At 41.2% G+C, this 25032-nt stretch overlaps 2 long non-coding RNA genes across 10 annotated transcripts in view; both read left to right on the top strand.

Moving 5' to 3' along the window:
* The window catches only part of LOC144282389 (uncharacterized), a 102805-nt gene extending 93561 nt beyond the window's left edge, over positions 1 to 9244 (top strand). For all 9 annotated transcript variants that reach the window (XR_013350842.1, XR_013350843.1, XR_013350841.1 and 6 more), the window contains 2 exons: positions 8271 to 8357; positions 8767 to 9244. This is a non-coding gene — a long non-coding RNA (uncharacterized LOC144282389). The remainder of the gene's footprint in view (positions 1 to 8270; positions 8358 to 8766) is intronic.
* A 2169-nt stretch (positions 9245 to 11413) lies between these two features.
* LOC144282391 (uncharacterized) lies at positions 11414 to 23351 on the top strand. Its single transcript, XR_013350845.1, has 3 exons — positions 11414 to 12220; positions 12897 to 12984; positions 22031 to 23351. It is a non-coding gene; the product is annotated as an uncharacterized LOC144282391 (long non-coding RNA).
* Positions 23352 to 25032: the final 1681 nt, after the last annotated feature.

The raw sequence follows: 25032 nt of genomic DNA, 5'->3' as shown, positions 1-25032 counted from the left end.
TGGAGGGAATCTCACTGCTTCCTGTAGATACTTCCCTTGTTGGTAGTTTTAATTACTTAAGCATTTCACATTTTCTTTGAGCTGAAATCTGACCTCTTAGAAATTTCAACTAGTGGTCCTCATTCTTTTCCCTGGGCCATGGAAGTAAGACCTTGTAGACATAGTTTAATTGCATATCTTGGTTCGGCCAGAGACTCAGCATCTCTCTCTTTTTTTTTTTTTTTTTTAAGATTTTTATTTATTTATTTTTTTAAGATTTTATTCATAAGAGACACAGAGAGGCAGAGACACAGGCTTGGGCAGGAAGCCCAAGGCAGGACTCGATCCTGGGTCTCCAGAATCCCGTCCTGGGCTGAAGGCGGTGCTAAACTGCTGAGCCACCCGGGCTGCCCAAGACTCTGCATCTCTAACAAGCATTCAGTGATGCTCTCCTCCTGGTTCAAGGACCGCACTGTGAGCAGCAGGGGAGCAGAGGAAAAACCTAGGGCTTTGCAATTATCTTTGGATTCCAAGTCTGGCATTGCTTGCTAGCTCTGTGGCCTTGGAAGTTACTCAGGTTCCAACCGGTAAAATGGGGATCATAACGCTCAAATAAATAATGCCTAATTAATTTATTATGAGAGTTCCATGAAATTATGAGTTTGTATTAGCTGGGAATGCTGTCAGTTATAAGTAAAAGAAACCTGACTAAAATGGGCTTAAACTATTGAAGTTTATGTTTTTTGCATAACAAGAAGTAGCGGCTGGCATTTGTTCAGCTGCTCATTGATGCAATTAAGGATCCAAGTTCTTTATATCTTCCCCCTGCTATTCTTAGCCCATCGACTTTAATTCTCATGCTTCTTGCCACGTGATCATAACATGGTTGCCATAGCTCCAAACATTCTATGTGCATTTAAAGAAACAGTAAAAGTGGAAATGCCAGTAATGGTCAAGTCTGACTCTTTTATTAGGAAAGCAAAACATTTCCTGAAAGCCCCCCCCCCCCCCCCCCCCCCCCCGAGAGTTTTCCATAGTCTTATTGGCCAGAGCTGGGTCCTATGACCACTCTAAGTTTTAAGGACCCTGGCATAAGCAATCACTGTCAAACAGAATAGGATCGTTATGGTTCATTACCTTGGGCTAGGGGCATGGCTACTCTGAACAAAATTGCGTTTTTTTTTTTTTTTTTAAGATTTTATTTATTTATTCATGTGAGACAGAGAGAGAGAGAGAGAGAGAGGCAGAAACAGGCAGAGGGAGAAGCAGGTTCCCTGCAGGGACCCTGATGCAGGACTCAGTCCCAGGACCCTGGGATCCTCAGCGGAAGAAGGATGTTCAACTGCTGAGGCACCCAGGTGTCCCCAAAATTGTAGTTCTGTTTTAGTAGGTGTTTTAGCCAAGCATGGGCTGCTTTTTAACAAAGTAGTGTAGACTGGGTATTTTATTTTATTTTTATTCTTATTTTTTAAATTTTATTTATTTATTCATGACAGACACACAGAGAGAGAGAGAGGCAGAGACACAGGCAGAGGGAGAAGCAGGCTCCATGCACCGGGAGCCCAACGTGGGATTTGATTCCGGGTCTCCAGGATCACGCCCTGGGCCAAAGGCAGGCGCTAAACCGCTGCGCCACCCAGGGATCCCTGTGTTTTAAAATTTGAGATGAATGGCATAATACTTTGATTAACCTTTTGTACCTACTCCCCCCGCCCCCAAACTCTATTTTCACTTTGAGGTTTATCCAAGTAGATAATACATGTAATTCTGGCTTTTAAAACTAATGTGTGGTATTTCATTGCATAAGTAAACCACACAATATATAAATCTGTTTTTCTACTAATACAATTATATTTTTATCCATTTTTTGGGTTATTATAAACAATGCTGCAGTGAACATTCTCATAGTTGTCTGCTCAGGCATATGTGGAAGAGTTTTCTAAATATGCTGAATTTTAGTAAATAACAAGCATGGGCAGTTTTCCTAGGTATTGTCAAATTGTTTTTCAAAATGGCTGAAATAATGCACATCAGCACTGTATGAGAGTTTTTTTTTGGAATGGCGAGACTTTTATTTTTTTCTAACATCCTGGCCATAAAATGGTATCTAAATGTGATTTCAATTTGTATTTCCCTTTCACTTGTGAGGCTGAGCATTTTTTCATAAATTTATTGGCTATTCCTTGCACAGGTTTGTCTCATTTTTTATTTGCTCAAATTTCAACGTACCTATTATTAATTTTTACAAACAGATGTTCTGACATCTGCCAAAGACTGTCCAGCCTCCAGCTTCAAGTAACAGAGCACCAACAAACAGTAGTTTACATAACAAAGACATGTAATTATCTCACATAACAAGAATCCTGGCAGTAGGGGCTTGCAGGTTAGGTTGAGAGGCAGATTTGAATCTGGCTCTTCTTGTCTTTCTCTTCTGCCATCCTCAGCAAGGTGACTGTCTCTTGGGTGGTCCTAAGACTACTGCTGCAGCTCCAAAGAGCATATCTTAATATCACACAGGCCAAAATAAATAAAATATTAAAAAAAAAACCACACACACAGGCCAGAACAGAAAGGAAGATGTCAGGAGCTCAAACTGGGCCTTTGCCCTTTGCTCTCTTTTGCCAGTGCACAAATTCTTAGAATTCCCCTGAGGCCTGGCGCTTGCTATATCATAGGCCAGAACTGGTCACATATCAATGTTAGACGAATCATTGATATTTGGGTATAGGACTCCCTGATTGACTTAGGCCAGTCCCGATGCCTCCTGGAAGCCAGACAGATTGTAGCCCAAACAAAATCTAGTAGTATGGAGAAAGAGAAAAACAGCCAAAATACCTCTTCTTTCTCAAATCAACAAGTGGTCTATCTGTTCCTATTTTTTCCTCCCGGAGAGCTCCCTTCTTCATTTCTTGTCCAATGGTTCCTGCCATGGCCTGCTCACAGCTTCCTCTTTACTGCTGTCATCTGTTGGGGCCTTTCCTGAAAGCCATGTTTTCCTCTTTCTCATTTCTTCTCTCTCCTTTTGCAGAAGCCCAATCCTTCAGTAATTTCCTAAGAAATAGCACATTGGAGATGCATGCTCTGAATTATGCTTGTGCACAATCGTCCATATTCCATCCTTACATTTGATTCACCACTTGGTTGTATAGAATGTTTGGCTTCAAATAATAGTCTTGGCTCAGAGATTTGGAGGCATTGCTCCATTATTCTTTTATTTCCAGTGTCTGGTAGTCCAAAGCTATCCTGATTCCTGATCCTTTGATGACAACTCTCCTCTTTTTAAACGTTCTCCAGATGTCCTCTTTATCCCTGACCTTCTGAAATTCCATATAGCTGTACTGAAGTCGGGCACTCAGGAAGCTCTCACAGGCAGACTTCTATCTTTTTTTTCCCCTACAGTGTGGATTTTTATTTTTATTTATTTTATTTTTTTATTTTTAAAGATTTTATTTATTTATTCATGGGAGACACAGGGAGAGAGAGAGGCAGAGACACAGGCAGAGGGAGAAGCAGGCTCCATGCAGGGAGCCCGACATGGGACTCGATCCTGGGTCTCCAGGATCAGGCCCTGGGCTGAAGGTGGTGCTAAACCACTGAGCCACCCGGGCTGCCCCCAGTGTGGATTTTTTTTTATTTTAATTTAAATCCCACTTAGTTAACATGGAGTGTAATATTAGTTTCGGGTGTACAAAATAGTGATTCAACACTTGCACATGCTCATCACAGCAGGTGTAGTCCTAATCCCCATCACCTGTTCCTCCCCAGCCATATCCAGCAGTTTGTTCTCCAGTTAACAGTCTGTTTCGTGGAGGCAGGCTTCTATCTTGCAGTTGTGGGAAATAGTCTTGTTTTATGCCTCTGATAGTTTCCTTCCCTTAATTTCCCTTAGTTTTCTCTATGCTGGACTCCTGGGACTCCTGTTGGTTGCACAGTGGACTTTCTGGATTAATCTCCATAGCATTCTTATCATTTTTCTTGGCCCACTTTTTCTCTTTTTATCTTTTGATTTTATTTCTGTGAGTCTTTTGGCTTGATTATTGAGTTTATTTGCTTTCATATTTTTAATATCTAAGAACTCCTTATTCTTTAATAAATTCCCTTTCATAGCATCCTATCTTATGTATAAAATATCGCTCTGAGGATACATTTTTTTGGGATGTTCTTCTGTTTCCCAGATTGTCTGTTTTCTGTAGTTTCCTTTTCTTCTGTTTGTTTTTCATTTGCTTGAGTGTCTCTCATGGTGGAATCCTTATTCCTGTGTATGATGGCTCCTTGTCTGCCCACATCGAAGAGGCTGACACTGAACTGTTGGTTAGAAGCTGAGAATGCATGGCCTGGGCTTGTTGATGAGGGGACTTTATGTAGAAATTTGGAGCATAGGATGGGATAGTCTCAAAGTCAAAATATGCAAGCCTTTATTCTAAAGCCATTTCAATTTGGTCTTGGTAGGACCTCACAGTAGGTCTCTGTGGCATCAGGTTTTTGCAATGCTAACTTATTCATATTACTCAAGATATTAAACTTCCTTAGGCCTCAGTTTCCTTGTCTATAATCAGATGGAATTGGGCTAGGTGACCTCAAAGGACTCTTTCCACTCTATGGTTTTATAATATGATTCAGGACAGAGATTAGTTAAGAGATAGAAGCATATTAGAGGGAATCAGCTATGCTAAAATATAAAAATCCTTTGAAGCTGTCAGGAGATCGGCTCCTAAAAATCTAATAAAAATTTTGACTCATTGGGGACATGACTCAATGGGAGATAATTAGAAATAAACCTGGGAGGGAGGACTAAGAAGGGCTAATATTCAGCGGCAATGCCTTAATTAATTTTGCCTATGCCCTTGGGATGTTGAAGTCACTAGGTTTTGCTGTCTACCTCTTGGAGCTGAATTGCACACGTAAGCTGGACGTTGCTGATTGAATGGGGTATTATAGATCCAGGGAGAAGGAAGGAGTATTAGATTTTAATTTATAATAACCCATCTAAGACCCTGGGTCTTAGGTTGACAGATCCCTACACAAAGGTCAACATCTTGGAGGATTTCTAAAATTAGATTCTTGTTTACTCCTAAGATGAAGCTGTGTCCCTCCCCCTGGGGTACCATAAGGTTAAGGGACTCCCAAAAGGTGGTAGAAAAAACATTACTTGGAGATTTCACATTTCTGCATGGGGATTTGCTAGGGTCTGACATGTGTGTGTATTAAATTAAAAGTAAGTCTTAGTTTAAACTATTTGCTTATTTAGACTATCAATTCCTGCAAAATCGGTGCCTGGCATCCTGATTTCTTTATGTCTCACTCACACAATGTGTGCAGTTGGTGTTTACTACACATTCGAGTAAAGGAAGCTGTTGAGATGCACCCACACGCCTGTAGGACACCACTTCCTTTCCATTCACCTTCCACACATGTGGAAAATCTATGGGTCACCATGCGAATGCAGTGCGTGCTAGGCAGGCTGAGGACTGGACCTGGGGCTTGTTTGAAAGATAAAGGACGATCAACTCCATTTGATGGAATTCCAATGTCACAAAATACCCCGAGGAATAACTTCCCAGCCAATATTCCTTCCTTCAGCTGCATGACTAGTCTTGCTGTCACCTCAAGATCATGTTGCCTGAGTAGAAAATATAGCTAAGCTGTCATGATGGTATTTACACAGAGCAAAGCAGAGAATGATGGCGGGGCAGACATTTAGGGGAGATTTCCTGGATTTACGATATTGATTTTTGGTCTTTGTATGAGGAAGAAATTAACATCCCTCCTCCTGGAAATATGTTCTCTGTAATGAGCCTGGTTAACTTCATGAAATACAGCTTACCAAGTTAGTGCTTGCCAAGAAGGGGACAGGATTGGACTCCGAGAAGTGCAGGCAATTGCACCCAAAGATGGGGCTCTGTTAGACTTCAGGCAAGGAAGGGGAGCAGTTAGGCTGTCTTTGGTTTTGGCAAAGCCGGTGAAAGGTGAGCTTCAGTTGGGGAAACCTATTTAAGGAAGAGGTGGAGGGGTGAGAGAGGATTTGCATCACAGTGTAGTCTTGGGGGGCTACTGGGTTTTTTTTGGGTTTGTATTTTGAGTAAAGCCATTCATTCATTTATCCACTGAGCAAGGGCTAGACACCATCCTCATCACCAAGGATGTGAGGAGTTGTCTTTTGGGAGCTGGGAGACTGGAAGAGGAAACCACTAAAGCCAGCCTTATTGCAGTTGAACATGGAGACTAACCCTTTGAGAAATTCAGAATCAGCCCTGAGCATTATGAAATGGGAAACTTACTTTTGGTTAAGCCCAATGTCCATGTGTTACCTTTTAGTTAAATGGCACCCTAGCACAGCAGCTGGCCTTGAACTTTGAAACAGTCCTCCTAAAAATATGCCTTTCACCATTCCTCCCTTTCTTAGTGATCGCAGTGATTTCTTATGTAGCCCACTGAAATCGGATCAAAATCCTACACCTGAATTTGAAGGTTTCTCATATTTTAGCTTATCTTCCTTTCCAACCAAATAGGATTCACTGCCCCCTCCCCCTGCAGGGGCCACCTTTCTCCTCTGAGAGGGCTTTTGGTCAGCTGATACTCTCTGATAGGATCCTCAGCTTGTTAAATTATTGGTAGATGGCTGCTGCCCTGAGGAGCACTCCTACCCTCCAATCCCAGGTGCACCTTTGCCTGGGACCCACCTATACTTCCACATCCCATGAGCTAACAGGTTAACACCTGGCATCACAGGGAGAGCACCAGCCTCAGCACCATATGCAGGGTCTGAGCCCAGTCTGGACAGCTGGTGAAATATTTTGCATGTACCCTGTATAGACCTATGGGGCCCACTGTGCACTCTTTCCACCTTCCATGCTGCTCTTCCTCTTCTTTGCCTGTTTGGATACTCACCACTTTTCCAAGACCCAACGCATAGCAAACTTCGTCTATGCATTTAATAACTATTTATTGAGGGCCTGCAATGGACACAATGGTGTAAGACAGATGCTGTGTAGCCCTCCCAGAGCCTATAGTTCAGACATCTGTCACATAATCATTTAAATCAGTGGAAATTGTGTGACATGGGCCATGCAGGGGGTTGGAGTGCTAGGGACTGTGGGGACCTGTACTTGGACGTCTGACTGGGCCTCTATTCCCAGGCTGTGAGCCTGATCTGGGGTTGGGGAAGGGCAGGAGATGTCAGGGATGACTGCCCTGTGGTCCTGGCCTTTGGGCTAAGGTCTGAAGTACAAGTGGACATTAACTAGGCATGAGAAGTGGAAGTGGCATGTGTGAAGGCCCAGGGGTAGGGGAAGTATGTTGTGTTTGGGGTATTGACAATAGCCGGCCTGATAGCCTGCAAAGCCCTTTTCGTCCATGGACCTGTTTCTTTCATGGGCCCATTTCTATGACTCCTTGGAATTATATCCTAATATCTTCTTAGTGACTCATTAATAAAGAGACTGATGGTTTCAATAAGCATGGATTTAGGACCTGGTATGCCCCGTGAGAGGTGCTGGGAAAACGAAGCCTACCACAAGCTCTCATAGTGCTCCTTTACTCTTTCCTTTCCCCTTTGTGGCCCTCGGCCCACTTTTAATTACCGTTCCTTGCTCCTTCTCCCTTTCCTCTACTTCGTCAGAGCTAGCCGTTACCTTCTGAAGGGATTGTCTGTCCTCTTTATTACAGTATCCCTAGACCCTGGTACAGAACCTGGCATATAGTAGGATGTGTTTGTTGAATGAATACTTTTTTTTTTTTAAAGATTTTATTTATTTATTTGCCAGAAAGAAAGAGAGCACAAGTAAGGGGAGCAGGAGAAGAGAAGCCAGCTTCCTGCTGAGCAAGGAGCCTGATGCGGGGCTCAATCTCAGGACCCTGGGATCATGACCTGGATGCTCAGCCAACTGAGCCATCCAGGCACCCCTGTTGAATGAATACTTGTATTGAATTAAAGCCCGATGAGACATGTTGGTGACCTTATGTCTGGTAACTGTTCTACAGTGTACTTTGCATTATTCTTTAATTGCTTCCTGTTCAGAGGTCTTTCTGCCAGACTATTAGCTCTCAGAGGGTGGGACTGGTTGGTTAGGAACTGTCTGTGCAGACTTAGTGTAAGAATTTACAAGAATGAAAGGAGATGATTTGAACCAGAATCCAGAAGCTCATGCACAGAAGTTTACAAACTGGAGTCAATCCTTCATGATGAAACAAAGTCCTTTGAAACTTCCAGGAGAAATTGAGAGGCAACATAGCAATAGTAATAGCAACAACAACAACAACAATAATGCAGAAGTTTAACTTAATTCTTTCAGTGCTACGGTGCTTTTCCTGTGAGTTCCTGGCTTTCCAATACAGAGTTCCGTATTTATTGGGATTAAAGAAGGTATTTAGTTTGTCAGGTAAGCACCATATATATATTTTATATTTCTGACATTTGAGAAGCAGGGCAGACGGACCCAATCTCTGGCCACTTCCCCTCTCAGTTTACCGGGTCACTGCCTGAACTCTCACATCCAGAGGTGACACAAAACGGTGGTGGTGGTATTATTACCTCTATCCATGGCTTAATCCCTCCATTAAATACAATCAGGTCTGAGATGGGATCCTTCAGCCAGGAATCCATCCGAGCAGGCTAGCCTTAGTCCCAGGGGACAGCTAGGGGTCATTTTTTACCACTGTGAGTCTGATGCAGGAAGTTCTTAGGGGAAAACTCGTTAGCCAGGGAATGGGATTTTATTTGGGGCTTTGCAGTTCTGTGGTAACCCCTCCAGTGACCTCGCTCAGATGGCCTTCTCCTCTGTGTTTTAGGTGGTGCCTTCAAGGAAGCGAAGGGGGTGCGGTTCACAGGAAGAAATGAGCCCAAAGGAGACTGCCAATTACTGCACCTGTCAGTGTTCAACAACAGATAAAATTAATTCAGAAACCCAAACAGTCTGCAGAAAACCGAACACAATTATCTAAGAAATTAAGTTATACCGTCGCTATGACCTTTAATCAATCATCCAACCGTTAATGTTAATTTTGTGATCTAAAAATCATAGTTCTATTTGCATTTTAATGGCTGCTAAATGAGTGTCATCAGGAAGAAATAATGGCAGGGTGGCCTTTTGCTACAAATTCTTCCTTCCTAATGGTAATGCGGAAAGCTAGGAAACGGTGTTTGGAAAAGGTTTTGTTTCGCCTTCCAGCAGATGTATGGAGCTGCCCTTCTCAAATGAAAAAACAAGCAATTCCCCACAAATACCACCACCTGTTGTTATAAATAAATCCAAGCTGTAAAATGGAACTCAGGCTTAATGGCAAAATCATTACGGGCATCCTACCCCCCTCCTGCCAACCGTTCATTACGGCCTCGTAACCACTTGTTTCTCAGTCATGTACCTTTTTAAGCTTCCGACTGGCCATCAGGCACCATCCCTAACCAGGAGTGATGGCCTGTGGATTTGTGGCTAAAAATATAAAGTTACCCACCTCGGGGAGAATGATCACATGTCGTGTGCCTGGTTTAAATGGCTAGAAACTGGCTACATGCCACTCCATATTTAGGTTTTCCTTTAAATCTTAATCCAGACATCCAGTGGCGTATTTCACAGCTAATGAACCTAACCTTCAAGTAGGAGCATAAAATCCTAATTAAATCAGGGCATCGTGAGGTTATTGGCAGGCTGTTTATAATTTGGCAGACTCTTGCTTCTATGAGTAGTTATAGGAAAATTATAAAGCATTAGAACTGGAATGCTGTATAATTATCCTCTTGTCTATCTCCAAACTCCTTTAGTTTGTCGTGGAGTCTATCACTCCATCTATAAATATCAATTGTTTAGTAGGCCCAGGGTATTGGGCTTACTGAAATATTGTGCTCCTCATGTAAAGCTAAGCTTTTTTCCTCCAATCTCTTGGGAGGAAGGTCTATCTGAATTATTTCTTCTGATAAAAGAAGTCTTGAATTTATACATTTGGAAGGAAAGCTTTAAAACTAAAGAGCTTCTGCGATTTTCTGAGTACAGGAGATTCAAATAGGGAAGGGAGGCAAAAATATTAAAGATGAATGCCAACTTTTTTTTCTTCCAAGGAAAGGTGGAGGGGGGGAAGGTTCCTGCAAAGATTGCAAAACTCCATTTCATAAAAGATTTATTAGCAATGACAGAGGGAGATTGCTGAGTGGAACCCTGATAAATGCCTCGCCTTTTTTCACTGCCTTAAAATTATGGGTTCTGTCCATAAAGTACTGATTAATTCATATCCACTCAATGACATACCCTCTTTCTCTCCCCCAAGCAAAGATTATAAGCATTTTACTTCAACAAATAAAGAACTCTGAGTGGGATGCATACTAATTCATTTAGCTCTGGAACTCGCACTACAATTTATGTAGCTAATCACAGCAAAGCAGGAGAGAGTCTTTTCTCTTACTGTGACAAGACTTGCCTACCTTTCAGCATTTCCCCCCCTAAGGTATTATTAATCTCTAAACTTCACAAAATTGAAGACTATCTAAGACCATTTAAAATGGAGTGACATCATACGTAGCCACTCCCAAAGAGAGAAGTTTCTTGGCTTTTCTGAAAGACTGACTGTAGCGACTGGAGTCTTTTCTTGTTTAAAGAATTCAGATGAAGTAACTGGTGTCTGTTCTAAATTTCCAGAGGAAATCAGTTAGATTTTGAACACACTTATTTGAGAGGTTCAGTCCTAGAACAATGGCAAAATGCCCACAGGAAAGAAGACAGATGAAGAGACAGCAGTGGCTTGTTAGCTCAAGAGTTTACCCGGGAGAAACACAAGACCGCTGCAAGGAGCTGGTCAGGATGTCCCTACTTCATAAGGTGGTCTGGTGAATTGCTTTCATGCACATCTCAGAGAGCAAAGATTTTCAATTTTAATGAATTAAAAAAAATTTAAGAACAGTAGGCTCCCATTTAAGATGTTGGAAAATGTAGAAGAGCACTAGCAAAATAATTATTTCACAAGCCAGCGCTGTACTAGACAAGGATCAGTGAGTTCTTCATAAAAGAAGGTCCCTTAATTCTGGTTGCCTGTAACCTCCTGGAGGGTAATGCGTCAGGTCAGTCTTGTCGGCTCAGTACTTGGCACACGGTGGATGTTCATTGTGTACTTGTTGAAAGAATGAGGTTGTAAACACATAGCAATTAACCACATATGTCCCCGTTTGATTTTTTTTTCCCCATTTGATTTTTGATCATTTTGAAGGGGGGACTGAAACTCTTGGTGTGAACAGCTTCCTAGGCTTTTGAATAATGTCTAAGTAGTTTTGTTAAAGAGCTGGATTAAATAGGCAGAGCATGGCCAGACATCAAGTTGAGGTGGAAAGGGGCGAGTGCTACTTTCCATCAAAAATAAGATTGACTCAGGGGTGCTTAGGTGGCTCAGTCAGTGAAGGGGTTAAGTGACTGCCTTTGGCTCACATCATCGTTGTCATCATCATCATCATCATCATCATCATCATCATCATCATCCTGCACTCATCCTCAGCGGGGAGACTGCTTCTCCCTCTGCCTCTTCCTGCTGCTCTGCTTGCTGGTGCTCTCTTTCTCTCTCTCTGTCAAATAAATAACTAAAATCTTAAAAAAAAAAAAAAAGACTGACTTAGTGAATGCTTCTATATGCCAACTACAGAACTAAGCCTAATTTATTTCTTTCAATGCTTATAACAGGTCTGCGAGGTATGCATTTTTCTTCCCACTTTACATTTGGCTCAGGAAGTATGAATAATCGCTCAAGATGGTATATAGCTGGTAAGTGGAGGACCTGGGGTGATTCGAACTCTCCTTTATGAAACTCCAGCACTGTCTTCATAACCACTATGCTGTCTGGTGTCTACGTAAGCCAAAGACAGGGCCCAAACACTGGAGGACATTGAAAGTTGGCACGTAAAGAGGTTTAGAAGATCCACCATGAGAAGCCACATCCAAGGGAAGAACATGGAGGATTCCTGGACCTTTTAATCCAGTGATGACTGAGGACCCAAGATCTGGAAGATGTTTTGGCTTTGTACTCACACAGCTCTGAAGATGCTGAGTTCTGATTGAGCTGGCAATGAGCATTGGGAGGACCAGGGATCAGTGGTCAGGGAACTGATGACTGGCACCGAGGGACAGGAAACATGGCCATTAAGGCTGGCACATAGGACTCTGTATTCAGCTATTGGGAAGGTTTGGACTTCATGGCTGGAAATTCGAGATGCAAGAGGGAGAGCTCAGTCACTGATAGAAACATAATGAATCATGACTGACTCCATAAGGTACCTTGTTGACAGAGAGGCCATGCTATTTGGATTATTTGGGACAAAATTAGTAACAGTGCCTGGAATAGTATCAAGAGGGAATCAGATTGATTCAGTTACCAGGGTTGGAAGGTATGATTCAGTGAGAGACAGACTATCTCATGTTTGTCTGGCTTCACAAAATAGTCACATCTAATACAGGAGACTCAGGTTCATTTTTTGAAAAGATTTTACTTATTTATTTGAGACACACACACACAGGTTGGGGAGAGGCAGAGGGAGATCAGGGAACCCAACATGGGGCTCGATCCCAGGACCTTGGGATCATGACCTGAGCTGAACCAGATGCTTAACCAACTGAGCCACCCATATGCCCCAGGTTCATTTTTGCTAGAATTAATTGATATGTTGCATATTTCAACTTTTTCCTTTAATAATAATGAATGCTAATAGTTAATGAACATCTAATATGTTTCAGGAGCAATACATAGCACTTTACTTACATCATTTAATCCTCACAATAGTTCTGGGTGCTAAGCACTGTAATCATCACCTTCACTTTACAAATAAATGGAGGCTTAAAAGGATTTAGTAATTTGTGTAAGATCACATATCTAGGAAGCATGGGGCGGGTCTGGATGTACCAGAACAGCTGGCAAATCATTAAAACACTGAAAATTTCTTCTTATACTAGGTAAGTAGTTACTGCAAGCTTCTCTGAGTGTCTGTATGCTGAGGACAGCCCCCTGCCAGACTGCCCGTGACCAACCAACTAAGAAAGGGTTAGTACAGTGGGAAGTCCCTGGGGCTGTGTCTGTCCTCATTGGGTGGTCCCTTTGCTGTATTAGGTATACATAAATCATCCTTGGGTGGAAGCAGTTTTCATGGCATCTGTCCCAACTGGTGGGCTAGGGCTCAACAATGTTTGATTAGAGAATATATGAGTCAGTGTGACAGTTCAGATGCATAAGCTGTTCCTGGTGTTCTTTCATCAATAGTTTTTCCAGGGAGGGGCCCATGAGTCTTTCCTGTCATTAACCCAACTTCTTTTCTCAGCTTTTTGGATTTTGTCCTTTGTAAATATGTTAATCCCATTAAAACCCAAGTATATTTCCTGCCATTGCTTTCTATGGGGGTAGCTGGTGAGATAATGGAGGGCAAGTCATGAACTCTAAGAACGTTGAGGTATTTCAGGGCACTGTAATGAAAAGAGCTGGTCTCTAAAGGTAGCTGACTTTAGTGAGTCTTGGGGTCCATCCATTATCCTCTGTGTCACCTTGTAGAGGCTACTAAACCTTAGAGTGCCTTCCATTTGTAAAATGAGGGTAATTCTATCTACCTCTTCTAGATTCCTACCATTCACTTGAATATTTTCACCAGAGAAAGAAATACATTAATATCACAATGGATATGGTCTACTGAACAGTGTACTTGTCTAGTCCTTGAGGGGATTGAAAAATTGGCAGAGCAGGTTATTAATAGTTTCCAAGTAGAATCTGTACCAAACGCTGCACTATTCTCTGCTTCCGAAGTGCAGACATGGGTTTTCTGTCTTATTTGTTGTGATGGGTTTGTTTATTGAGCTCTTCTTTTAGAACTGTCTAGAACTTTTCCAATTTAAGTGATTCTGAAATGACATTTCCAAAACTAGCCTAAGACTTTTCTCTGCTCTCCTTAGCCTCACCTCACATCCTTATGAAAGCACACCCAGGCTTCATTACATTTACCAAGATAGACTCAAGTAAATCCTACTGTAGATAAACAGCCCATAAAAATTAACCATGGGTGAGCAGCCTGCCTCTAAATGCACTCTTTAAAGGGCATGCTCTTTAAGGAGAGAAACCAACCAGGGAATGGATTTGGAGATAATTTGTGTCTTGCAGGTGTGACCTGATAAGGCACGAAAAAGCTCAACTTTATGACTTGAAATACAGGATGCCCATAATCAGTAAAGCCTACATCAGCCAAGTCATTTATGAGAGCAAGATAAATAGTTCATTATTTGCCAAGAGTAAAAAGGAATGGGCACAAAAGTAATATAGTAAAATTTGCCAAGTACTTGTTATTTACGTTATTTCTTTATTAGTCCTCAAAGCTGTCCTGTGTGATAGGTATTACCTGTCCTCTTTTAGAAACAAGGAAATTGACCCCCATGAAGGTTTACTAATTTATCTCAATTTTCATAGCTGGGAGTTGGAGTGGTAGTTCTCATCCCCCAGGAGATACTTAGCAATGTTTGGAGACATTTTTGTTGCAACTAGGCGGAAACCCTACTAGAACCTAGTAGGTAGAGGCCGGGGATGCTGCTAAATAACCTAGAATGCACAGGATAGCTCTCTATATCAACTAATTATGTGCCACAAAATGTCATTAGTGCTCAATTGGAGAAACCCTGAGTTGAGGGGAGTGGCAATGAATTTGATTCTTAATTTAATGCTTATTTCTCTACTAAGGTTTTAAAGATAACAGTGTAATAGAACTACCATTGATCTTAGGTTTCTCCAAGCTGATGTTACTCTGGTACATGCTAGTTTCAGCTGTTATTTTGATTGGCCATTGTATCTATTTCCTTGGGTTCCTGAGGACCAAGCTGTTAACAGCTCCTGAGTAGCGCCTCAGGGTGTCACATGACCACATTTGTCAGTATCTGATCTAGGTGGTGGAAGAAGAATGGCCTTATCACAGAACAAAGAGGATATATTCAGGGGAAAAATGAACTAGGGACTTTTAAAAAAAAAAAGGCTCTTCTTTGGTCTACCCACGTCAATACTAATAATGCCTTACCCCACATATTTAGGGCTTTATAACTTCAGAGCGCTTTCATATTCCTTCAACACATATTTATGGAGGAGAAAATAAGCTAAGTAGTTCTGAGCATATGGTAGTGGCTGAAACAAGACTCTTGGCCTCCTGGAACTTGGGTATGAGGGACAAGTGACATGGGCAGTAAGGAAACAAGCATGTAATATGGCAAGAGAAAGATAAGCGCTGTAGAAAATAATAAAGCAGAGAAAACATAATGGTGAGTGTGGGGGTATGGTTGTTGCCATTTCACATGGGCGGGCAGGGAAGGTCTGAAAAGGTTAAGGTGGTATTTTTACAGATCCATGAAGGATGGAAGAGAGTGAATCATGTGGATATCAAGAACAGGAGAGTTTCAGGCAGAGAGAACAGCGATTGCTCCAGGATTGGTATGGGCTTAACAAGTTCAAGGAACAGCAAGGAGGCCAGTGTGGCTGAAACTGAGTGAATGAAGGGGGGAGCTAGGGGAGATGGAGTCCCCGAGGTAGCAGCCAGGGGACCCGGTAAACTACTAAAGGACTTTGGATTCTCCTCTGACTGAGGTGGGGAGCCACTGAAGAGTTTTGAAGAGAGGAGTGACATGATCAGACATGATTTTAAAAGATCAGTTTGGCTGTTGTGTTGAGACTGAACTAGAGGGGCTAAAGCCAGGAGACCAGTTCCAAGGCTGTTCCCATAATCCAGAAAAGGAGCAACAATGGTTGGCAGCAGAGATGTAACAGTGATGGGGTGGTGAAATCAATCTGATTCTTGGTAACTTTTGAAGGTTGAGCCAGCAGGATTTGTATCGTATGTGGGGTATGAGAGAAAGGGAGGAAAAGAGATGGCTTTCAGAACTTTTGCCTCAGAAATGTCCTCATTTCTGATGGGGAAGCTTTGGAGAAGTAGATTTGAGGTGAAAAATCAGGAGTTGTGGTTTGAACATGATAAATGTAAGGTGTTTACTGTACATCAGACTGGAGGCATAGAGTTATGTCTTAGCATGAAGCATATAACATATCCAACATTATATTTCTCTTTGATCAAAGGCCAGTGTTTAATTCACACACCTATGGCTATAATGTGTTGATTCTATCTGATTCTAACACTAATGTCCTTCTACTGATGGAGGAAACATAAGAAAGAAATTTTTGATAGCATCAGTTTCTAAAAACTGTCTTCAAACTGTGCTTCTTAAATGATCTTCCCTAAAAAGCAAGGGACAGCCAGTTACATTTGGATAGAGACGGAGCACATTAATATAAATTGACCTCCTGGCTTGGCCCTTAGAATTATTATCAAAGTTATGAAAAAAGCAGAGCAAAGAAGCCCAAGTAACTCAGATTCTGCCTACTTCAAACATCACTTCTTTCTAAAGCTTGCTTTTTCTTTATTTATTCATAGAGTTAATAAAAAATGAAATCATACTCCATGGGCCAACCCTTTTTTTTAATAATAAATTTATTTATTATTGGTGTTCAATTTGCCAACATACAGAATAACACCCAGTGCTCATCCCGTCAAGTGTATGGGCCAACCCTTAATATTTTTCCCTAAGTTTTTATACATAAAATTTCAAACATACAGAATTGTTCAGTAAACATACATATGTCTACCTCCTAGTTTCTGCAGTTGATATTTCCCTCTATTTCTTTTCATCCCTCTATCCATCAGTCCAATTTTATGTTTTTTGATGCATCCCAGGGTAAGTTGCAGCCATCACTACCCTTCACCCGCTAAAGGCCTCAGCATGCATATCATTAACCAAGTTCCATATTAAACCCTTGAGTTTTCCCATACGTGGGTCATCTGGTTTTCAGTGGCTCTCTTAAACAGCATGTGGTTGATTTTTGGATTTGGATCTACTCTAAGTGCATACATCTTTTAGAGAGGAGCTTATAACCCCATCGCATTGATTGTGATTATGAAATGCCAGTTCTCACTTCTGGCTTCCTATTCTATATCTTTATTTGTGTATGCCTTCTTGACATTTTCCTTTTTATTCTTCTATGACCTTTAGTCATTTATTCAAGTTTTCTCCGGTCTTTGTCTTCCAGTGAACACATTGTATTTTTTTGTTTTTTTTCCAACTAGTAGCTACCTTTAAATGAAAAATGTTGAGTCTAAATTTTTCTATTCACATCAAGATTAAAAAAGCATTCCTATCACCTCCTTTGTTGTGAGATGAGATCATTGAAGCTCCTTTGCTTTCCTTGGCAGCTGAACCATTTCAAAGTTTTGGCCCAAGAAATCACAGATTCAGAGCATATCAGGTTCTCATTTTTTTTTTTTAATCAGGTTCTCATTTTGCAAGAAAATAAACTGAGGCCCAGAGGGGAAAAAAGACTTTCTCCTCAAAAACCCCAACTGAGTGGAAGAATCAGAGAGCTAGATAGCGCAGTGCATCTAGTCTACCTCCACCTTTAACTCAGACAACACTCAAACAATTCTTGACAATTCCAGACAGATGAGAAAATACACTAGTTTTAGAGGATTAAAGAAAATGGATTTCTCAATTCACTGTAGAAGTTTAAAAGCCTTCCAGGAAATACTTCCATCTCTATGATAAAAAATTTTAGCCTACATTCTATTAATCTTTATGTCCACAGTGGAAAAGCCTTTTGCTTAATAATATCCTCTCAAATATTTGAAGACTATTCTTATGTCTCCCCATAGTCTCTCTTCTCAAGAATAAATAATCCAAATTCCTTTGAACTTTTCTCATAAATTCTTCTTTCCATTCTTTTATTAATCTTTCTAACTTTCCATGAGCTTTCTTCAAATTTTCTGTCTTGCTTCTAGATTGCAAAGCCAGGAAAGGACAAAGTACTGTGATACTGATTATCGAATTTATGCCAAACTGTGTGCTCCTTGAGGGAAGGGGCCATTTCTTCTTCAACTTTGTACCCCTAGATTACAAGGGGTCAGCAAACTTAAAAAATTTTTTTTATTAAAATTCAATTTGTCAACATACAGTATAACACCCAGTGTTCATCCTATCAAGTGCCCTCTTTAAGTGCCTGTCACCCAGTTGTTAAGTATTTTACACTTTGTAGGCCAAGAGGCAATGTCCTCTACTTTCTGAATAGCTGTTCTCTCTGAAAGGCCAATAGTCCTTTCTTATGTTTTACATTATGGAAATGTGAAAATCATTCCTAGATGAAGGGCCGTACAAAAATAGGTGGTAGGCCAGATTTGGCCTGTAGGTGCTAGTTTGTTGACTCCTGCTTAGATGCATGATACATAGTAGGCAGTCAACACATTTTGTTGAGAAAGAATGCATGAATTTATGAAGATTATTTCATAGTATCTGTCTTTCTTTCATATTCTTGCTTGACACTTCTATTATATCGCTGGCTCAGTGAGCTTGTCCACTACGATCTTAGATTTTCCTCTGCCCTATACACCCATGGTCAGCACTTTCACAGGCTGTTTGTACTTGAGCAGTTTAATTGTTACTCCCTTCTTCTAAGGTGTGGTAGCGACCCTCTCTTGACCATCCATTGCTGGTGGCTTTGTATCTCACTTTTAATTTAGTGAGGCCATTTTGAGCTTTTGTTTTTCCAGTGTGTTCAGCTGCTGCCCTACTTTCAAATTGTGTATGAACTTAACAAGCAGCCCCAGGTGATTGACAAAACCAAAATGCTGGACCCATTCAATGACCTCAACAAAGGCCCCAAGCTCTGTTTCCATTCTTATGACTCTTACCTGGAATTGGGAAGTTCATGCCTACTTACTGTCCTGGAATGGATTGGTAAGGGCTCAGACAGGCTCACAGAGAAGGTTGACACTAATGACAAAAGAAAAACACCCTTCCTTTCTTTCTCTTTAGCTTTTGGGCCTGAAGAGAACACTTGTCAAAGCCTGAGGGAGTGTGGAGGTCTATATTAGTTAGTAGCATTGCCATTCTGAGCTGAATTGGGATGAAACCATCCTGAGCAGCACAAATACATAGCATCAGGGGGATCAAGCTGCTTTACAGAATGCCTGGAGGCTGATGCTTGGGACTGAGCACATCACCGCTGCCATCCACTTTGTCCCACTTCTACTTTCGGATGAATTGATTCCTAGGTCCACAGATGCCTTTTTGACTGAAGCCCCCTATTCATCTGCAGTGATCTTCTGTGGATACTTGGTGTCTCTTTTGGCCAGGATCCAATGGATCCACCCAAAGACTACTGGTGGGTCAACATGGAGCCATGCCTCTTCAGTCCTCAGCGCTCTGCCTTGGGACACAGATGTGAGATCAAGGCTGATGGAAAACATGGGAAGGGAGTGTTCCTTTTTCTCCAAGCTCCAGGCTGTAGGTGGCTACAACTTTCAATCCAAGGGAAATGGGAAGAGCTTTACCTTGGTTCCACAGGGGTGATATGTGTTGCTCATAGTCTGTTTTATCTAGTCCTCTCTTCACCTCCTCTCTCCCCTTCTCCATATTGCTGAAATTGCTGTGATTGCTACCATTTAAAATGTCAGGAAAGCTGCATTTATTTACAACGACTTCCTTCTTAACCAGCTGGGGGAAGTTGCAAAATAGCCAACCCAGTGGTGGATCAATCTTTAACGTTCTTTCAAATGTTGAAGTAAAGAAAATGATGACAATTTTAAGGCTCTATTAGGTGGAAATGATCTACGAGGGATGGCGGACAGCTGAAGGTCACAAATCAGGCAGCTCGCCTGTGGCTCAGTGATTCAGAAGTGTGGAAAGCAATAGGAAGTGTGTTCCTGAGTTTTATGAGAGTCTAAGTTTGGGAATTTATCAGCGTGTGCCTGGGATTTGCTGTAATGAGCCTCTTCACTCCTCTCATAAAACAAACCAGCATCTGATGAAAAGCTGGCTGGCCTTCCTTAGATACAGATACTAATTTATTTTGATTTTAGGGGGAAAAATATCACACCTTTGTCCAGCTTACCTGAGAAATAGTCTCATTGGCATGTGGGGATCCTGCTTATTTCCCACCTGGTTAAAAGAGCAACATCAGTGACACTGAATATGCATATTTTCCATTATTAATGTTTCAAGAGCTTCTTTTAACATATTTTAGATTCTGGGTATACTTTTTCTATTTTTGTTAGAGATCCTTCTTTACCCTGTGTGTCAATCAGGATGGGCTTGGTCATGCTGGGGCAGCAAAGCCACTTCAAAATCTCAGTGGCTTAAAACAATGGAGATTTATTTCATATTTAAGCCACATGTCTGTCATAGGCTGTGCTCCATGATGTTTTCTGTCAAGGACCTCACCATCCATAGCAAGGGTTGGCAATTTTTTTTGGTAAAGGGCCAGACAGTGAATATTTTAGACTTTTTTTTTTTTTTTTAATATTTTAGACTTTTAGAGATCCCATGGTCTCTGTTGCAGCTACTCAGCTTTGCCATTGTAGTGCACAGACAGCCATGGACAATGTGTAAAGGAATGGGTATTGCTGTGTTTCAACAAAACTTTATTTATAAAAACTGGCAGAGGGCTGGAATTTGGTCTATGGGCTGTAGTTTGCTCCCCTGGTGGTTGGGAGAGGAAAGGAAGTTGGCACATCTTTTTCCAGTTGTTTAAGGTTTAACTTCCATTCATATTTCCTTGGCCCCAGTAAGTCACATGGCCATGCCTAACTTCACAGTACATGAAGTGCGCAGTCTTCATTTTTGCCCAGAAGGAGAACTGCAACTAACAGTGAACGGCACCAACGGTCATACCCTTCTCCTCTATTCTTTTTAGAGAAGCCAGTATTTCCTGAACTTCTAGACTTGCACTTTTCCAAAAGGTAACCTTTAAATGCAATCTCTATGTGTTATAATTCAGTTGCTTTGATGGGAGCTAAACAAATTTAGGAGATGAACAGGATCGAATTTTCCTTCATTGTTCTCAGCATTAAATATGTGACTTTTTTTTTCCTTTAAGGCCACCAAAGCTCTGAGTCCCTATACCAATCTGAAGTGAGATTAAGTTTATCCATCCAGCTCATTCTCTAGTATTTAGATTTCTGGAATCCAGAGTGACCACATTTTTTCCTTGGCTTTTTTTCCCCCCTCTATAGCCATAGAAGTCTGAGGCTCTCTCACCTTTCACTGGGACAGGATTGGGCCTGGGTCTTGCTGACCTCCTTGGTCACGGTGACATCTCTTTGTGTCCCCAGGGGAGACCAGCAGTTTCCACCAGGAGGGGTCCCTGGGGCCTTCCTTTGTCTTTCAGCATCAATTTCCTTCTAAGTTTTGCAACCAGGAAAGGAGCTGTCGCTTCAACCAGGAGAGGGCACTGTGCACAAAGTCTAGAATACTCCGTTCCTTTTGGTAGAGGCGCAAATTAAGGATTAATGAAACCCATATTCAAATGCTCAAACTATAGCACCTATCATAAAACAAACCAAAACACCACACTAGGAATGTACTCTATAAAAAGGGAAAAAATGCAATTTATTAACAACTTGTACATTCCAGAAGGTACAAATTGCCTCGTTAAATCAACCAAACATTTTTAGTGGCTGTACCTCTTCTTTTCTTACAATGAGAACTCAGGCTCTTTGAACCAAAGCGTGCCCTGGTGTTGGCTGTTTTAGATGAGGTTCCAGGGACCTTGTGGGCCAAGGCTTTAGGAAAGATAGGGAGGTTAAGTCCTGTTGAAAAAAAAAATAATTTGCCTCTTTCGGCATCTTTTCCCATAGGAAAGTGAATAACACTTTAGAGAAACTACAAAATGTGGGAAGCAAGTATAACTATATTCAGTGGTTCCCTAAGTGCTGAAATGGAAGACATCAAATTTTGTAAATAGGGAAATTTTGAAAAGACAACTTGGTTGTAAACTTTTTTGTCTCACCATGTTGGTTCATGTGTACCTAAGCATCTATCTCTGTCTGTAGTAGAACCACACAGATCTTTTTGCTGCAAATGTCTACTTAGTCACTAAGCTTTCTCCTTGGATCCTGACTATGATCACTATGTTACTACCCACTCTCAGTCTCAGTCTTCTTGTCTGCAATATGGACATAATGATAGTGCCTATCTCAGAAGTTGTCATGAGATTCTTATTATCTCGTATTCTTTTGTTGTCTCTTCAGCAGCAAAGATGTTATGCAACCAAGTGGACATTTGAAAGAAGTAGAGGAAAGGTCATTGCAGCAGCAGATTGGAACAGAAATAGCAAGAGCTATAGAAAGGCAATTGATCAGTTGATGAAGTCATGGTGCCTTATGTCTGTACAGTGAGAACTTTTGGAGAGATTGAGAATTCTCTGCAGTTGAATGTCAATTCAGATACAAAATTAAAAAAAAGAAGACCAGTTAAAGATGAACGCATGTAAATGAACATGGAAAACAGATTGGTGTGGGACATGAAAGAGAATTAGCACAGCCCAGAGAAAATACATGGTGACTGGTGTGGAAATAAATGAAGACCAATCAAATGAGAACAATCAAAGGCTATGTATTCAGAGCTTGATATAGCAAGAAAGCCATTACCATTTGTATTTGGCAGACCCAAAGGCAGGCAGAAGAATGGGAAAGCTTTATAGTGGATACAAGAAGACTCCTAGGATGCCCTGATTGGAGGCTGTTTCCATGAGGAGGTGGTAAGCAGCTTAACTGGAAGTGGGGCATTCTATGTTGTTGGTTATGGGTGTATATTTGGCTCTCTCTGGTTGCAAGTGGGGTTGAAAATTAGGAAGGCTGTCAGCTATTAATCATGTCTTGGCCATTTGGATCCAGTTGTTTCAGGGGGTTTTTGATCGGCTTCCTGTTGATTGGCCTTGTGTTTTCATCCGTAAAATGGGGATAATCATAATTACAGCAATTCACTGTACTCTATAAGTCATTTCCACATCATTGGCACATATTAAACACTCAATAAATATCTTCTGCTACAACTGCAAATTAAATTGCCCGGAGATTCCAGTGGTACAGATGATACATACTCCAGTGAAAAGGAAGGAGGGATTCCTGGAGCCTGTCCTGAAGGTTGGGTGTTTTTCTGGGGTGGAAGCCAAGCAAGACCATTCCAATAGTATGTGGGCACCAGAGCAAAGCGAAAGCATTGTGTAGCATTTCTGAAAGGCATGCAGTAAAATAATAAAACATCCAGTTAATGATGAAGGCATGAGGAACACAAGTTGAAACATTCGGGAATTTCTGCTCCACATCTCAAATGTTGGCAATCACCTTTCCGCAGATGCACGGCGGAGTCCTGATTTATTTACTAGTGCTTCAGCAAAAGGTCTTGATTGCGGGGAGAGTTGAATAGGGGTTGTTGATTGAGTCTCAGGTGGAGAAGAATTTAGTGAAATACATTTCACAGGGGAGAAAACTAGGAGGGCTCTAAGCTTAAATGTTCCCATTTCACATGTCAGTGCTGCGAATCTTCTTTCCCCAAATGAGAGTGCTACCTTAGGAGGACTGAATGTGGTAACAACTGTGAAAGCTGCAATGTGATGCTCAGTGTTTCCTGAATATTGGAAATATTTTAATATTATTTTCCTTTTGCATTCTTTTAGTGACAGAAGAAGTAACACTTAGAAAATGTACAGAATACTGGAATAGTTATCCTAAGATGGGAGATGAGGGTATATATAAATACATGAACAACAGTGTGGTTGAGTTTGCTGATTATCCTCCAAAATCCATTTTCCTTTTCTCCTACTGTAATAGAATCCTTCATTCTTAGATGGGCCCATGGCAACTTGGAATAACCACTGCATTTTCCAGCCTCGTTTAAAGTAGGCGTGGCCATGGGTGGTGGCTGTCAGGGGAGTCAGACTGTGAAGTTTATCAGATCTTTTTTCAAAAGAGATTTTATTTATTTATTCATGAGAGATACAGAGTGAGAGGCAGAGACACAGGCAGGGGAGAAGCAGGCTCTCCACGGGTTGCCCAATGTGGGACTCAATCCCAGTACCCTGGGATCACAGCCTGAGCTGAAGGCAGATGCTCAACCAATGAGCCACGCAGGTGTCCCCACTTCTATCTTTTTAAAGCCACTGTTGTTTGGGCTTTGGTTCACTTAAAGCAAAATCCAGTTCTAATAACTATATACAGTCATTGAAAGACATGGCTTTAAAGGGACTTGAACATTTTAAATTTAATTTTTTAAAATTTAAATTCAGTTTAACATGTAGTGTATTATTAGTTTCAGAAGTAGAATTTAGTGATTCATCTAGTTGCATACAGAACCCAGTGCTCATTACTTCAAGTGCTCTCCTTAATGTCCATCACCCAGTTACCCCATCCCTCCACCCACCTCCCCTCCTGCGACCCTCCATTTGTTTCCTAGAGCCCAGCATCTGTTACAGTTTGCCTCCCTCTCTGTTTTCATCTTATTTTACTTTTCCTTCCCTTCCCCTATGTTCATCTGTTTTGTTTCTTAAATTCCACATATGGGTGAGATCATATGGTATTTGTCTTTCTATGACTGACTTATTTCCCTTAGCTTAATACCCTCCAGTTCTATCCACGTTGTTGCAAATGGCAAGATTTCATTCTTTTTGATGGCTGAGTAATATTCCAATCTCTCTGTCTCTCTTTCTCTCTCTGTATATACACATACGCACATTTACCACATCTTTATCTATTTACCTGTTGATAGATATCTGGGTTCTTTCCATATTTTGGCTATTGTGGACATTGCTGCTATAAACACTGGGATACAGGTGCCTCTTCAAACCACTATGTTTGTATCCTTTGGGTAAATATCTAGTAGTGCAATTGCTGGGTTGTAGGCTAGCTCTGTTTTTAATTTTTTGAAGAATCTCCATATTGTCTTCCACAATGGCTGTGGAAAGGGGAATGCAGTTTGAATTCCTACCAACAGAGTAAGAGGGTTCCCCTTTCTCTACATCCTCACCAATATCTGTTGTTTCCTGATTTGTTAATTTTAGCCATTCTGAAAGGTGTGAGATGGTATCTCATCCTGGTTTTGATTTGTATTTTCCTGATACCAAATGATGTTGAGCATTTTTTCATGTGTCTTTGGCTATTTCCATGTCTTCTTTGGAGAAGTATCTGTTCACGTCTTCTGGCTGTTTCTTGACTGGATTTTTTGATTTTTGGGTGTTGAGTTTGATAAGTTCTTT

This window comes from Canis aureus, chromosome 13, assembly GCF_053574225.1.
Source record: "Canis aureus isolate CA01 chromosome 13, VMU_Caureus_v.1.0, whole genome shotgun sequence".
NCBI classification, from domain to species: Eukaryota; Metazoa; Chordata; class Mammalia; order Carnivora; family Canidae; genus Canis; species Canis aureus.
This window is presented reverse-complemented; position numbering and strand designations above follow the sequence as displayed.